This window comes from Artemia franciscana, chromosome 20, assembly GCF_032884065.1.
Source record: "Artemia franciscana chromosome 20, ASM3288406v1, whole genome shotgun sequence".
In the NCBI taxonomy this organism is placed as follows: Eukaryota; Metazoa; Arthropoda; class Branchiopoda; order Anostraca; family Artemiidae; genus Artemia; species Artemia franciscana.
This window is the reverse complement of record NC_088882.1, coordinates 17,162,411-17,178,399: the sequence shown is the minus strand read 5'-3', so window position 1 is coordinate 17,178,399 and position 15,989 is coordinate 17,162,411. Positions and strand designations below refer to the sequence as shown.

Below are 15,989 nucleotides of genomic sequence, written 5' to 3'. Positions count from 1 at the left end.
TCATCTCCCCAGCTATACCATAAAATGCCACATGTACATTATCATTGAAATTGTACAAGTTTCAGTCTTGGATTTACACACTGATACGCGAAGTCGCCAGTCTTATTTAATTTTAGCAGTCAATCTTGGCTGCTAAATTTCTGCAAATTTGTCCTAGTTTCTCAAAGTTCGAAGGAAGAAAAGTGTATAACTGGATAGTTTCTTTGAGTATAATTCGTAGTTAGAGTTGAGAAGACGAGAGCAACTCATAGCAAATTGTTTCGTATCTTATTGGATCACCTAATAGAAACCATATTTATAAAAATATTATATATATTTTTAATTATATATTAATATTAATTATATAAATAGTATTATAATTAATATTAGCTATTATAATAAATATTTATAATAAAATTATTAATATAATTTATAATAAATATAATTATAATATATAATTATATGTAGCTAATATTTATTAATTGTATTTATTAATTGTATGTCATTAATTGTATTTATTAATTGTAGCTAATATTTATTAATATTTATTAATGCATTAGTGTTTATTAATGTAGCTAATAATAATGCCCAATATTAATTTTTAATATATGATTTATAATAAAATCATTTGTTGTTTATAATAAAATTATAAAATATTAAAAAATATTGGATCACCCAATAAAAACCATATTTATAAAGATATTATATATATTTTTAATTATATATTAATATTAATTATATAAATATTATTATAATTAATATTATAATTAATATTAGCTATTATAATAAATATTTATAGTAAAATTATAATTATTAGTATTTATAATAAAAATATAAATATAATTTATAATAAATATAATTATAATATATAATCATATGTAGCTAATATTTATTAATATTTATTGATGTATTAATATTTATTAATGTAGCTAATATATAATATTAATGTAGCTAATAATAATGCCTAATATTAAATTTTAATATATAATTTATAATAAAATTATTTATTATTAATAATATTATTATAAAACATTAAAAAATATTCGATCACCTAATAGAAACCATATTTATATATATATATATATATATATATATATATATATATATATATATATATATATATATATATATATATATATATATATATATATATATATATATATATATATATATATATATTTAATTATATATTAATATTAATTATTTAAATAATATTATAATTAATATTGTAATTAATATTAGCTATTATAATAAATATTTATAATAAAATTATAATTATTATTATTTATAATAACATTATAAATATAATTTATAATAAATACAATTTAATATATAATTATATGTAGCTAATATTTATTAATGTATTTATTAATTGTAGCTAATTGTAGCTAATATTTATTAATATTTATTAATGTAGCTAATATATAATATTAATGTAGCTAATAATAATGGCTAATATTAATTTTTAATATATAATTTATAATAAAATTATTTATTATTTATAATGAAATTATAAAATACTAGCTGTTGGCGTAAGTCGTTACGCGCCATATTAGTTACGCGCCATTGTAGTTGTGTCCCTATGTCCCACCTGTGAATATATATATATATATATATATATATATATATATATATATATATATATATATATATATATATATATATATATATATATATATATATATATATATATATATATATATATATATATATATATATATATATATATATATATATATATATATATATATATGTTTTTAACTACGTAAAACTTGCGAATATACAACATTCTTTGCTGTCCCATTGTCTGTGCATATAAATAGATTGTCAGGTTTACCGACTCTTGAACATGCAACATATAATGGTCCATGGGAAAACAATCCGTATTCAGATCTATACCTCATGATTCTAATGATTGCCCTTGAGCTTTGTTGATGGTGATTGCTAATCGACCATTCCCTGAGTCGCCATCGTCATCCCCCTGTGCCCCCCGGCGTCCCCATTGTAGTTGTGTCCCTGTGTCCCGGTCGTCATTTATATTCCCTGTGTCCCGGTCGTCATTTGTATCCCGGTGTCCCGGTCTGTATATACATTCGTTTTTTAGTTTTGTTTTTCTCCTTTATTTTTTTTTCTTTTTTCTTTTTTTTCTTTTTTAGTTTATTTAGATTTTTAGATTTTTTAGTTTTTTATTAGTTTTTAGTTTTTTTGTAGTTTTTACCATTTTTTTAGTTTTTTTTACTTATGTCCTGGTCGTCATTTATACTCCCTGTGTCCCGGTCGTCATTTGTGTCTCGGTGCTTTGTTGATTGCTAATTTATATTATATTTATATTTATATTTTTTATATTTATTAATATTTTTTTAGTTTTCTTTTTCTCTTATTTTTCAGTTTTTTCCTTATTTTTAGTTTTTTCTTTTTTAGTTTTTAGTTTTTTTTTGTTTTTTACCTTTTTTTAGTTTTTTTAGTTTTTTTAGTTTTTTAGCTTTTTTAGTTTTTTTTATTAGTTTTTAGTTTTTTTTTAGTTTTTGCCTTTTTTTAGTTTTTTCATTTTTTTTTTAGTTTTTTACCTTTTTTAGTTTTTTTTTAGTTTTTTAGCTTTTTTAGTTTTTTTTCTTTTTAGTTTTTTTTTGTAGTTTTTACCTTTTTTAGTTTTTTTTCTTCTTTTCTATTAGTGTGAAATAATTCAGACGTCATATGCGGACAAACACGACGTCACTCGACAGACAGACAGACAGATATAACCCACAAACAACTTATTTTTATATATATTTATTCATATTTTTTTAGTTTTCTTTTTCTCTTTTATTTTTCAGTTTTTTCCTTTTTTTTAGTTTTTTTCTTTTTTAGTTTTTAGTTTTTTTTAGTTTTTTACCTTTTTTAGTTTTTTTTTAGTTTTTTTAGTTTTTTAGCTTTTTTAGTTTTTTTATTAGTTTTAATTTTTTTTGTAGTTTTTGCCTTTTTTTTATTTTTTTCAGTTTTTTTTTAGTTATTAGATTTTTACCTTTTTTTTAGTTTTTTTTAGTTTTTTAGCTTTTTTAGTTTTTTTTTCTTTTTAGTTTTTTTTTGTAGTTTTTACCTTTTTTAGTTTTTTTCTTCTTTTGTTTTAGTGTGAAATAATTCAGACGTCATATGCGAACAAACATGACGTCACCTGATCCACAGATCAACACACAGACAACTTATTTATATATATATACTAGCTGTTGGGGTGGCGCTTCGCGCCACCCCAACACCTAGTTGGTGGGGGCGCTTCGCGCCCCCCCAAGCCCCCCCGCGCGCGTAAGTCGTTACGCGCCATAATAGTTACGCGCCATTGTAGTTGTGTCCCTATGTCCCACCTGTGAATATAGATAGATATATATATATATGGTTTTAACTACGTAAAACTTGCGAATATACAACATTCTTTGCTGTCCCATTGTCTTTGCATATAAATAGATTGTCAGGTTTACCGACTCTTGAACATGCAACATGTAATGGTCCATGGGAAAACAATCTGTATTCAGATCTATACCTCATGATTCTAATGATTGCCCTTGAGCTTTGTTGATGGTGATTGCTAATCGACCATTCCCTGTCCCGGTGTCCCGGTCGTCATTTACATCCCCCTGTTTCCTCCGGTGTCCCCGTTGTAGTTGTGTCCCTGTGTCCCGGTCGTCATTTATATTCCCTGTGTCCCGGTCGTCATTTGTATCCCGGTGTCCCGGTCTGTATATACATTCGTTTTTTAGTTTTGTTTTTCTCCTTTATTTTTTTCCTTTTTTTTTCTTTTTTAGCTTATTTAGATTTTTAGATTTTTTAGTTTTTTTATTAGTTTTTAGTTTTTTTTTCTTTTTAGTTTTTTTGTCCCGGTCGTCATTTATATCCCCCTGTTTCCCCCGGTGTCCCCGTTGTAGTTGTGTCCCTGTGTCCCGGTCGTCATTTATATTCCCTCTGTCCCGGTCGTCATTTGTATCCCGGTGTACCGGTCTGTATATACATTCGTTTTTTAGTTTTGTTTTTCTCCTTTATTTTTTTCCTTTTTTTTTCTTTTTTAGTTTATTTAGATTTTTAGATTTTTTAGTTTTTTTATTAGTTTTTAGTTTTTTTTTTCTTTTTAGTTTTTTTGTAGTTTTTACCTTCTTTTTAGTTTTGTTAATTTTTTTTTTTACTTATGTCCTGGTCGTCATTTATACTCCCTATGTCCCGGTGCTTTGTTGATTGCTAATCGAACATTCCTTTTGTCCTGGTCGCTTTCTCTTTGAGTGTCGTCATTTATTTTTTTCTTTTTTAGTTCTTTTAGTTTTTACCTTTTTTAGTTTTTTTTAGTTTTTTAGATGAAAATTTTTTTTAGTTTTTTCCTTTTTTTCTTTTTAGTTTTTTATTGGTTTTTACCTTTATGTTAGCTTATTTTTCAGTTTTTTCCTTTTTTTATTAGTTTTTAGTTTTTTTGTAGTTTTTGCCTTTTTTTAGTTTTTTCAGTTTTTTTTTAGTTTTTTATTGGTTTTTACCTTTATTTTAGCTTATTTTTCAGTTTTTTCCTTTTTTTTATTTTTTTTTAGTTTTTAGTTTTTTTAGTTTTTTACCTTTTTTTAGTTTTTTTAGTTTTTTTAGTTTTTTAGCTTTTTTATTTTTTTTATTCGGTGCTTTGTTGATTGCTAATCGAACATTCCTTTTGTCCTGGTCGCTTTCTCTTTGAGTGTCGTCATTTATTAGTTTTTTCCTTTTTTTCTTTTTAGTTTTTTATTGGTTTTTACCTTTATTTTAGCTTATTTTTCAGTTTTTTCCTTTTTTTTAGTTTTTTTTGATTCCTCGGCACGCTTTCTTTTCTTACTTTCTCTATCAGCAGCAAGCCTGATTTCCTGCTGGTCTTTTGATTCCTCGGCACGCTTTCTTTTCTTACTTTCTCTATCAGCAGCAAGCCTGATTTCTTGCTGTTCTTGTAATTCCTCGGCCCGCCTTCTTTTTTCACATTCTGTTTTAGCAGCAAGTCTGCTTCTGCGTTGCTCTGGTAGTTCCTCGGCATGCTTTCTTTTTTCACTTTCTCTTTTAGCAGCAAGTCTGCTTTCGCGTTGCTCTGGTAGTTCCTCGGCATGCTTTCTTTTTTCAGATTCTCTTTTAGCAGCAAGTCTGCTTCTGCGTTGCTCTGGTAGTTCCTCGGCATGCTTTCTTTTTTCACATTCTCTTTTAGCAGCAAGTCTGCTTCTGCGTTGCTCTGGTAGTTCCTCGGCATGCTTTCTTTTTTCACTTTCTCTTTTAGCAGCAAGTCTGCTTTCGCGTTGCTCTGGTAGTTCCTCGGCATGCTTTCTTTTTTCACATTCTCTTTTAGCAGCAAGTCTGCTTCTGCGTTGCTCTGGTAGTTCCTCGGCATGCTTTCTTTTTTCACATTCTCTTTTAGCAGCAAGTCTGCTTCTGCGTTGCTCTGGTAGTTCCTCGGCATGCTTTCTTTTTTCACTTTCTCTTTTAGCAGCAAGTCTGCTTTCGCGTTGCTCTGGTAGTTCCTCGGCACGCTTTCTTTTCTGACTTTCTCTATCACCAGCAAGTTTTCTGGCATAGACTCTTTGAGCATCTTCATCAGTCATTATAAACTTAAGCATTAATAGAATTCTACACGAACATCCGTCTTATATAACTTGAATGACGTCACGCCTTCAAAGCAAAAATGATGCCTTCAAAGCAAAAATGATGGCAGCTAATTTCATGACGTCAGCCGAAACATGACGGCGAACATATGTCTTATATAACTTGAATGACGTCACCTTCAAAGCAAAAATGACGGCAACTAATTTCATGACGTCAGCCGAAACATGACGTCACCTGACACATCCATCCACACATCCATCCACAGACAACTTATTTTTATATATATAGATATATATATATATATATATATATATATATATATATATATATATATATATATATATATATATATATATATATATATATATATATATATATATATATATATATATATATATAGGTGTTGGGGTGGCGCTTCGCGCCACCCCAACACCTAGTTGGTGGGCGCCGGAGACTAAAAAAAAAGCTAAACAACTAAAAAAAGAAAAAACTAAAAAAACTGGGAATTGCACAAATATTTCAATATATTTTGACAAAAGATTAAGGTAATTCGAAAACCTTAAAACAGATACCCAAAATTTTGAGGTTTATTATAAATTGTTGGAGCTTTAGCTTGCTTGGCACGTAAAGATTTTTCCAAGTGTCAATGTTAGAATGAACATTGACAAATTGAAGAAAACAAATCAATAAAAAGAAGAAACTTAAAAAAGAAAAACTAAAAAAGAAAAAACTAAGAAAAGAAAAAACTAAAAAAGAAAAAAAAATGAAATAAAACTGTATCTATATATCTATATAAATGACGACCGGGACACTCAAAGAGAAATTACAGACTGGGATACCGGGACACAAATTACGACCGGAACACAGGGAATATAAATGACGACCTGGACACAGGGAGACAACTACAACGGGGACGCCGGGGGCACAAGGGGATATATAAATGAGGTTTCTTACCTTTTTATTTTTTATTTTTTTTTTACATTTTTTCTTTTTAAGTTTATTCTTTTTTTTATTTTTTTTTATTTTTTAGTTTTTTTTAGTTTTTTCTTTTTAGTTTTTTTTTAGTTTTTTACCATTTTTCTTTTTTCAGTTTTCTTTTTCTTCTTTATTTTTCAGACTTCATATGCAAACCTTCAATACAAAAATACTTGCAACTTATTTTTATATATAGATAAGATATAATCTGGCGTAACAGACATAGTGTAACAGACATAAAAAACAGACAACTTATTTTTATATATATAGATTTTTATATATATTGATACAGTTTCTTCTTTCTTTTTTTTTTCTTTTTTAGTTTTTTCTTTTTTTTTAGTTTCTTCTTTTTATTGATTTGTTTTCTTCAATTTGTCAATGTTCATTCTAACATTGATACTTGGAAAAATCTTTACGTGCCAAGCATGCTAAAGCTCCAACAATTTATATTAAACCTCAAAATTTGGAGTATCTGTTTTAAGTTTTTCGAATTACTTTAATCTGTTGTCAAAATATATTGAAATATTTGTGCAATTCCCAGTTTTTTTTAGTTTTTTCTTTTTTTTTAGTTTTTTAGCTTTTTTTAGTTTTTTTTTAGTTTGTTATCTTTTATTTTTTTTACGTTTTTCTTTTTAGGTTTTTTCTTTTTTTAATTTTTTAATTTTTAATTTTTTAGTTTTTTCCTTTTAGTTTTTTTTTAGTTTTTTACCATTTTTCTTTTTTCGAATTACTTTAATCTATTGTCAAAATATTTCGAAATATTTATGCAATTTCCAGTTTTTACATTCTAGTTTGTTTTCTTTTATATATATAGAAGATATAATCTGGCGTAACGGACAGACAACTTATTTTTATATATATAGATATATATATATATATATATATATATATATATATATATATATATATATATATATATATATATATATCTATATATATAAAAATAAGTTGTCTGTGGATGGATGGATGGATGGATGTGTCAGGTGACGTCACCTGAAAAAACTGGATCAGGTGACGTCAAAACTGAAAAAACTAAAAAAAGGCAAAAACTACAAAAAAAACTAAAAACTAATAAAAAAAATAAAAAAGCTAAAAAACTAAAAAAACTATAAAGGTAAAAACCAATAAAAAACTAAAAAAAAAACTGAAAAAACTAAAAAAAGGCAAAAACTACAAAAAAAACTAAAAACTAATAAAAAAAGTAAAAAAGCTAAAAAACTAAAAAAACTAAAAAAAGGTAAAAAACTAAAAAAAATAAAAAATAAAAAAAACTAAAAAAAAGGAAAAAACTGAAAAATAAGCTAAAATAAAGGTAAAAACCAATAAAAAACTAAAAAAAAAAGGAAAAAACTAATAAATGACGACACTCAAAGAGAAAAAAAAGGCAAAAACTACAAAAAAAAACTAAAAACTAATAAAAAAAATAAAAAAGCTAAAAAACTAAAAAAACTAAAAAAAGGCAAAAACTACAAAAAAAACTAAAAACTAATAAAAAAGCTAAAAAACTAAAAAAACTAAAAAAAAAGGCAAAAACTACAAAAAAACTAAAAACTAATAAAAAAAATAAAAAAGCTAAAAAACTAAAAAAAACTAAAAAAACTAAAAAAAGGTAAAAAACTAAAAAAACTAAAAACTAAAAAAAACTAAAAAAGGTAAAAACTAAAAGAACTAAAAAAGAAAAAAATAAATGACGACACTCAAAGAGAAAGCGACCAGGACAAAAGGAATGTTCGATTAGCAATCAACAAAGCACCGAGACACAGGGAGTATAAATGACGACCCGGGGGAAACAGGGGGATATAAATGACGACCGGGACAAAAAAACTAAAAAGAAAAAAAAACTAAAAACTAATAAAAAAACTAAAAAATCTAAAAATCTAAATAAGCTAAAAAAGAAAAAAAAAGGAAAAAAATAAAGGAGAAAAACAAAACTAAAAAACGAATGTATATACAGACCGGGACACCGGGATACAAATGACGACCGGGACCCGGGACACAGGGAATATAAATGACGACCGGGACACAGGGACACAACTCCGGTACACCGGGATACAAATGACGACCGGGACACAGGGAATATAAATGACGACCGGGACACAGGGACACAACTACAACGGGGACACCGGGGGAAACAGGGGGATATAAATGACGACCGGGACAAAAAAACTAAAAAGAAAAAAAAACTAAAAACTAATAAAAAAACTAAAAAATCTAAAAATCTAAATAAGCTAAAAAAGAAAAAATAAAACTAAAAAACGAATGTATATACAGACCGGGACACCGGGATACAAATGACGACCGGGACCCGGGACACAGGGAATATAAATGACGACCGGGACACAGGGACACAACTCCGGTACACCGGGATACAAATGACGACCGGGACACAGGGAATATAAATGACGACCGGGACACAGGGACACAACTACAACGGGGACACCGGGGGAAACAGGGGGATATAAATGACGACCGGGACAAAAAAACTAAAAAGAAAAAAAAACTAAAAACTAATAAAAAAACTAAAAAATCTAAAAATCTAAATAAGCTAAAAAAGAAAAAAAAAGGAAAAAAATAAAGGAGAAAAACAAAACTAAAAAACGAATGTATATACAGACCGGGACACCGGGATACAAATGACGACCGGGACCCGGGACACAGGGAATATAAATGACGACCGGGACACAGGGACACAACTACAACGGGGACACCGGGGGAAACAGGGGGATGTAAATGACGACCGGGACACCGGGACAGGGAATGGTCGATTAGCAATCACCATCAACAAAGCTCAAGGGCAATCATTAGAATCATGAGGTATAGATCTGAATACAGATTGTTTTCCCATGGACCATTATATGTTGCATGTTCAAGAGTCGGTAAACCTGACAATCTATTTATATGCAAAGACAATGGGACAGCAAAGAATGTTGTATATTCGCAAGTTTTACGTAGTTAAAACCATATATATATATCTATCTATATTCACAGGTGGGACATAGGGACACAACTACAATGGCGCGTAACTATTATGGCGCGTAACGACTTACGCGCGCGGGGGGGCTTGGGGGGGGCGCGAAGCGCCCCCACCAACTAGGTGTTGGGGTGGCGCGAAGCGCCACCCCAACAGCTAGTATATATATATATATATATATATATATATACTAGCTGTTGGGGTGGCGCTTCGCGCCCCCCCCCAAGCCCCCCCGCGCGCGTAAGTCGTTACGCGCCATATTAGTTACGCGCCATTGTAGTTGTGTCCCTATGTCCCACCTGTGAATATAGATAGATATATTATATATATGTTTTTAACTACGTAAAACTTGCGAATATACAACATTCTTTGCTGTCCCATTGTCTGTGCATATAAATAGATTGTCAGGTTTACCGACTCTTGAACATGCAACATATAATGGTCCATGGGAAAACAATCCGTATTCAGATCTATATCTCATGATTCTAATGATTGCCCTTGAGCTTTGTTGATGGTGATTGCTAATCGACCATTCCCAGTCCCGGTGTCCTGATCGTCATTTATATCCCCCTGTGCCCCCCGGCGTCCCCGTTGTAGTTGTGTCACTGTGTCCCGGTTCATTTATATTTTTTACTTATGTCCTGGTCATTATGGCTTATGTATGGTCATTTATATTCCCTGTGTCCCGGTCGTCATTTGTATCCCGGTGTCCGGTCTGTATATACATTCGTTTTTTAGTTTTGTTTTTCTCCTTTATTTTTTTCCTTTTTTTTTTTTTTTCTTTTTTAGTTTATTTAGATTTTTAGATTTTTAGTTTTTTTATTAGTTTTGGTCGTCATTTATACTCCCTGTGTCCCGGTGCTTTGTTGATTGCTAATCGAACATTCCTTTTGTCCCAGTCGCTTTTTCTTTGAGTGTCGTCATTTATTTTTTTCTTTTGTAGTTCTTACCTTTTTTTAGTTTTTTTAGTTTTTTAGATGAAATTTTTTTTTAGTTTTTTTCCTTTTTTTCTTTTTAGTTTTTTATTGGTTTTTACCTTTTTTTTAGCTTTTTTAGTTTTTTTTCGTTTTTTCTTTTTACTTTTTTTTAGTTTTTATCTTTTTTATTTTTTTTATTTTTATTCTTAATTTTATTAGTTTTCTTTTTCTCTTCTATTTTTCAGTTTTTTCCTTTTTTTTAGTTTTTTTTTTAGTTTTTAGTTTTTTTATTTTTTTACCTTTTTTTAGTTTTTTTTAGTTTTTTAGCTTTTTTATTTTTTTTTATTAGTTTTTAGTTTTTTTTGTAGTTTTTGCCTTTTTTTAGTTTTTTCAGTTTTTTGTTTAGTTTTTAGTTTTTTACCTTTTTTAGCCTAACCAGGATTTGAACCTGGGACCTTCATTCTCCATTCTGACACCCTCTCTCACCGAGTGACTACTCCAGCATGTTCATTTTGGTGTTTTAAATGGTATATTATTAACCAAATTAATGTGGTTTACAATATACTAAGCATCGTCATAACAAAAATGATGGCAACTAATTTCATGACGTCAGCCGAAACATGACGTCACCTGATCCATCCACAGATCCACACACAGACAACTTATTTTTATATATATAGATATATATATATATATTAGCTGTTGTGGTGGCGCTTCGTGCCACCCCAACACCTAGTTGGTGGGGGCACTTCACGCCCCCCCCCCGCGCGCGTAATTCGTTACGCGCCATTGTAGTTGTGTCCCACCTGTGAATATAGATATATATATATATATATATATATATATATATATATATATATATATATATATATATATATATATATATATATGTTTTTAACTACGTAAAACTTACGAATATACAACATTTTTCGCTGTCCCATTGTCTGTGCATATAAATAGATTGTCAGGTTTACCGACTCTTGAACATGCAACATATAATTGTCCATGGGAAAAAATATCCGTATTCAGATCTATATCTCTTTAATCTAAAGATTGCCCTTGAGCTTGGTTGATGGTGATTGCTAATCCAATATTCCCTGTGTCGCCGTCGTCATCTATATATCCCCCTGTGCCCCCCGGCGTCCCCGTTGTAGTTGTGTCCCTGTGTCCCGGTCGTCCCGGTGTCCCAGTCTGTAATTTCTCTTTGAGTGTCCCGGTCGTCATTTATATTCCCTGTGTCCCGGTGTCCCGGTCGTCATTTGTGTCCCGGTGTCCCAGTCTGTATAAACATTCGTTTTTGAATTGGTCTTTTTTTTAGTTTTTAGTTTTTTATCTTTTTTTAAGTTTTTTTTTAGTTATATCTCATGATTCTAATAATTGCCCTCGAGCTTTGTTGGTGGTGATTGCTAATCGAACATTCCATGTGTCCCCGTCGTCATTTACATATCCCCCTGTGCCCCCGGCGTCCCCGTTGTAGTTGTGTCCCTGTGTCCCGGTCGTCGTTTATATTCCCTGTGTCCCGGTCGTCATTTGTGTCCCGGTGTCCCGGTCTGTATCTACATTCGTTTTTGAATTGGTATATGATGAAATAAATTTTTGTGTTTTTCCCCTTTTTTTCTTTTGTTTTTTTTTGGTTTTTACCTTTTTTTTAGTTTTTTTTAGTTTTTTTCTTGTTCTTTTTAGTTTTTTTTGTAGTTTTTACCTTTTTAGTTTTTTTATTTTATATTTTTTAGTTTTGTTTTTCTCCTTTATTTTTCAGTTTTTTCCTTTTTTTAATTTCTTTCTTTTTTAGTTTTTCTAGTTTTTTAGCTTTTTTATTTTTTTATTAGTTTTTATTTTTTTATTAGTTTTTAGTTTTTTTTTTCTTTTTAGTTTTTTTTTAGTTTTTACCTTTTTTTCAATTTTTAGTTTTTTTTTGGCTTGAACACATTCGTTTTTGAATTGGTATATGATGAAATAATTGAGACGTCATATGCAGACAGACAGACAGACAGACATAACACACAAACAACTTATTTATATATATATATATATATATATATATATATATATATATATATATATATATATATATATATATATCTATATATATAAAAATAAGTTGTCTGTCTGTGGATGTGTGGATGGATGTGTGGATGGATGTGTCAGGTGACGTCACCTGAAAAAACTGGATTAGGTGACGTCAAAACTGAAAAAACTAAAAAAAGGCAAAAACTACAAAAAAAACTAAAAACTAATAAAAAAATAAAAAAGCTAAAAAACTAAAAAAACTATAAAGGTAAAAACCAATAAAAAACTAAAAAAAAAACTGAAAAAACTAAAAAAAGGCAAAAACTACAAAAAAAAACTAAAAACTAATAAAAAAAGTAAAAAAGCTAAAAAACTAAAAAAACTAAAAAAACTAAAAAAAGGTAAAAAACTAAAAAAAATAAAAAATAAAAAAAAACTAAAAAAAAGGAAAAAACTGAAAAATAAGCTAAAATAAAGGTAAAAACCAATAAAAAACTAAAAAAAAAAAGGAAAAAACTAATAAATGACGACACTCAAAGAGAAAGCGACCAGGACAAAAAACTAAAAAAAAAGGCAAAAACTACAAAAAAACTAAAAACTAATAAAAAAAATAAAAAAGCTAAAAAACTAAAAAAACTAAAAAAAGGTAAAAAACTAAAAAAACTAAAAACTAAAAAAAAACTAAAAAAGGTAAAAACTAAAAGAACTAAAAAAGAAAAAAATAAATGACGACACTCAAAGAGAAAGCGACCAGGACAAAAGGAATGTTCGATTAGCAATCAACAAAGCACCGGGACACAGGGAGTATAAATGACGACCAGGACACAAGTAAAAAAAAAAAATTAACAAAACTAAAAAGAAGGTAAAAACTACAAAAAAACTAAAAAGAAAAAAAAACTAAAAACTAATAAAAAAACTAAAAAATCTAAAAATCTAAATAAACTAAAAAAGAAAAAAAAAGGAAAAAAATAAAGGAGAAAAACAAAACTAAAAAACGAATGTATATACAGACCGGTACACCGGGATACAAATGACGACCGGGACACAGGGAATATAAATAACGACCGGGACACAGGGACACAACTACAACGGGGACACCGGGGGAAACAGGGGGATATAAATGACGACCGGGACAAAAAAACTAAAAAGAAATAAAAACTAAAAACTAATAAAAAAAACTAAAAAATCTAAAAATCTAAATAAGCTAAAAAAGAAAAAAAAAGGAAAAAAATAAAGGAGAAAAACAAAACTAAAAAACGAATGTATATACAGACCGGGACACCGGGATACAAATGATGACCGGGACCCGGGACACAGGGAATATAAATGACGACCGGGACACAGGGACACAACTACAACGGGGACACCGGGGGAAACAGGGGGATAACCTGACAATCTATTTATATGCAAAGACAATGGGACAGCAAAGAATGTTGTATATTCGCAAGTTTTACGTAGTTAAAACCATATATATATATATATATCTATATTCACAGGTGGGACATAGGGACACAACTACAATGGCGCGTAACTATTATGGCGCGTAACGACTTACGCGCGCGGGGGGGCTTGGGGGGGGCGCGAAGCGCCCCCACCAACTAGGTGTTGGGGTGGCGCGAAGCGCCACCCCAACAGCTAGTATATATATATATATATATATATATATATATATATATATATATATATATATATATATATATATATATATCTTTTAAGAAGCTTTAAAATAGAGGACGAATGATAGCTCATAGTAACTGAACTATTAATTAAGAGTAGTAGCCTTAACTTTATCGGCTGTATTATCATCGGTAAGCTTCTTTAGGGTAGGGTGCCACATTGTATAACATTAGAGTAACGAATTTTATTAATATAAATTTGCATTAAGATCAAAATGGGATTTCATTTTCATCATTATTATAACACTTAGATATAGTTATTATAATAAGGATCACATTTTTAACATTATAGAAAGCACACAAATATATGTATATATTAAATAAAAAATGGAGAGCTGTCCTCTCCTCAATATCCCCCTCTTTACGCTAATTTATTTTAGAACATTTAAAATGCTTATTATTCTAATTAAACGGCCCGTGTGCTACGCGAGTTATTCTTAAAAAATTGGGACAAAAAGTCAAAATTTAGCTTAAAGAGTGAGGCATTGAGGAGAGGGAAGCTCCTCCAATATAAGTAATGATTTCTGTTTCTTTTAAGTTGGATGTTCTTCCTTAATTTCAGTTGAAAAAAACTAGTTTTTTGCTTAATTTTTGATCTTTTAAATAATGCCGGGAAATCCAGCCCCTCCTCCGTGGGAAATTTCTTTTCCCAAGGGAAAATCGCTCTATGAAAAGTTATTTCCACGTAAAATGCCCCCTCCCTTCTGCCAGCAAAATTCCTCTCAGACATTCCCATTCTTGCTGAAAATTCCCCCCCCCCCAAAAAAAAAAATTCTTATGGATGGATCCAGGTGAAAATTTTTTCTTAACACACTTTCATTTGAAAAGGTTATTTTTAAAATCATGCTGGAAATCTCCTCCTCCGTGAAGAAGTTATCCTGCAAATAACCCGCTTTCCAGTAGAAAATTACTCCCGCAGAAAATTTTCTCTGGAGAATTTATCCCGTGTAAAACTCCCCTATGATGAATTTCTCCCGTGAAAAGTTCCTCCTCCTACTGAAAGATACTCTAGACAACTCTAAACTAGTAAAAAATCCACCCCCCTCCCGACCACTCTCCTTAACATCTCCACATGTAAAAATGAGTCAGCAAAGAGAAAGTAAGACTCGTAAAAAGAAATTTATATAGGAATTCTGGTAAATTCAGGAATTCTCTCCCAGTGTAAATTTTCACCTGGGAAGTTCATCCCCCGAAAACTTCAGTCCCCATGGAAAATCGTTCCTTTGGAAAATCCTCCAAGTAGAAAAATCCCCCTAAAAATGTATGCTTACTTTCCAATAACAAATACCATACCTATATAATGGAAAAATTTTATGAATAAAAGATCTTTCCCAAGGGACTCGGGGTGTAATGTTATCTTCAAAGGCATATTTATTGGACCTTCAAGCTATGCTGAACAAAATGAATATCCAAATATTTTGATCAGAAGACTTTAAGAACAAAGGGGGTGGGAAAAAACAACAACAATAAAAACAAATAAAAACACTCTCGTGATCTTTCTTTTGGCAAAAAAAACAAAATTGCCCATTTTCGCACATGGGAATTTGAAATTTCTATTATAGAGTTTTCTGATACGCTGAATCTGATAATGTGATTTTCGTTAAGATCTCTTGACCATTAGAATGTGTTTCCCCTTTTTTTCAAAATTAGGCAAATATTCTCAGGCGCGTAGCTTTTTATTGGTAACACTAAACTTAATGAATTTTAGATATCTGGAATGAAAACAAGCAAATTCTATTATATATCTGTTTATATCAAAGTTCTTTCTTTTAGAGTTTCGGTTGCTATTGTGCTGTGTCGTTCCTTACTTAAAGTTCGTTACCACGAACTGTTTGATAATCTTATGACGTTATATCTGTCCATTTTAAAAATTGCTATATTCTTTCAGGGGTTTGGCTA

At 29.7% G+C, this 15,989-nt stretch overlaps 1 protein-coding gene across 1 annotated transcript in view; it reads left to right on the top strand.

Moving 5' to 3' along the window:
- Positions 1 to 15,989, top strand: part of LOC136039818 (BAI1-associated protein 3-like) — a gene marked incomplete in the record, with an annotated part of 299,965 nt that overhangs the window by 93,944 nt on the left and 190,032 nt on the right.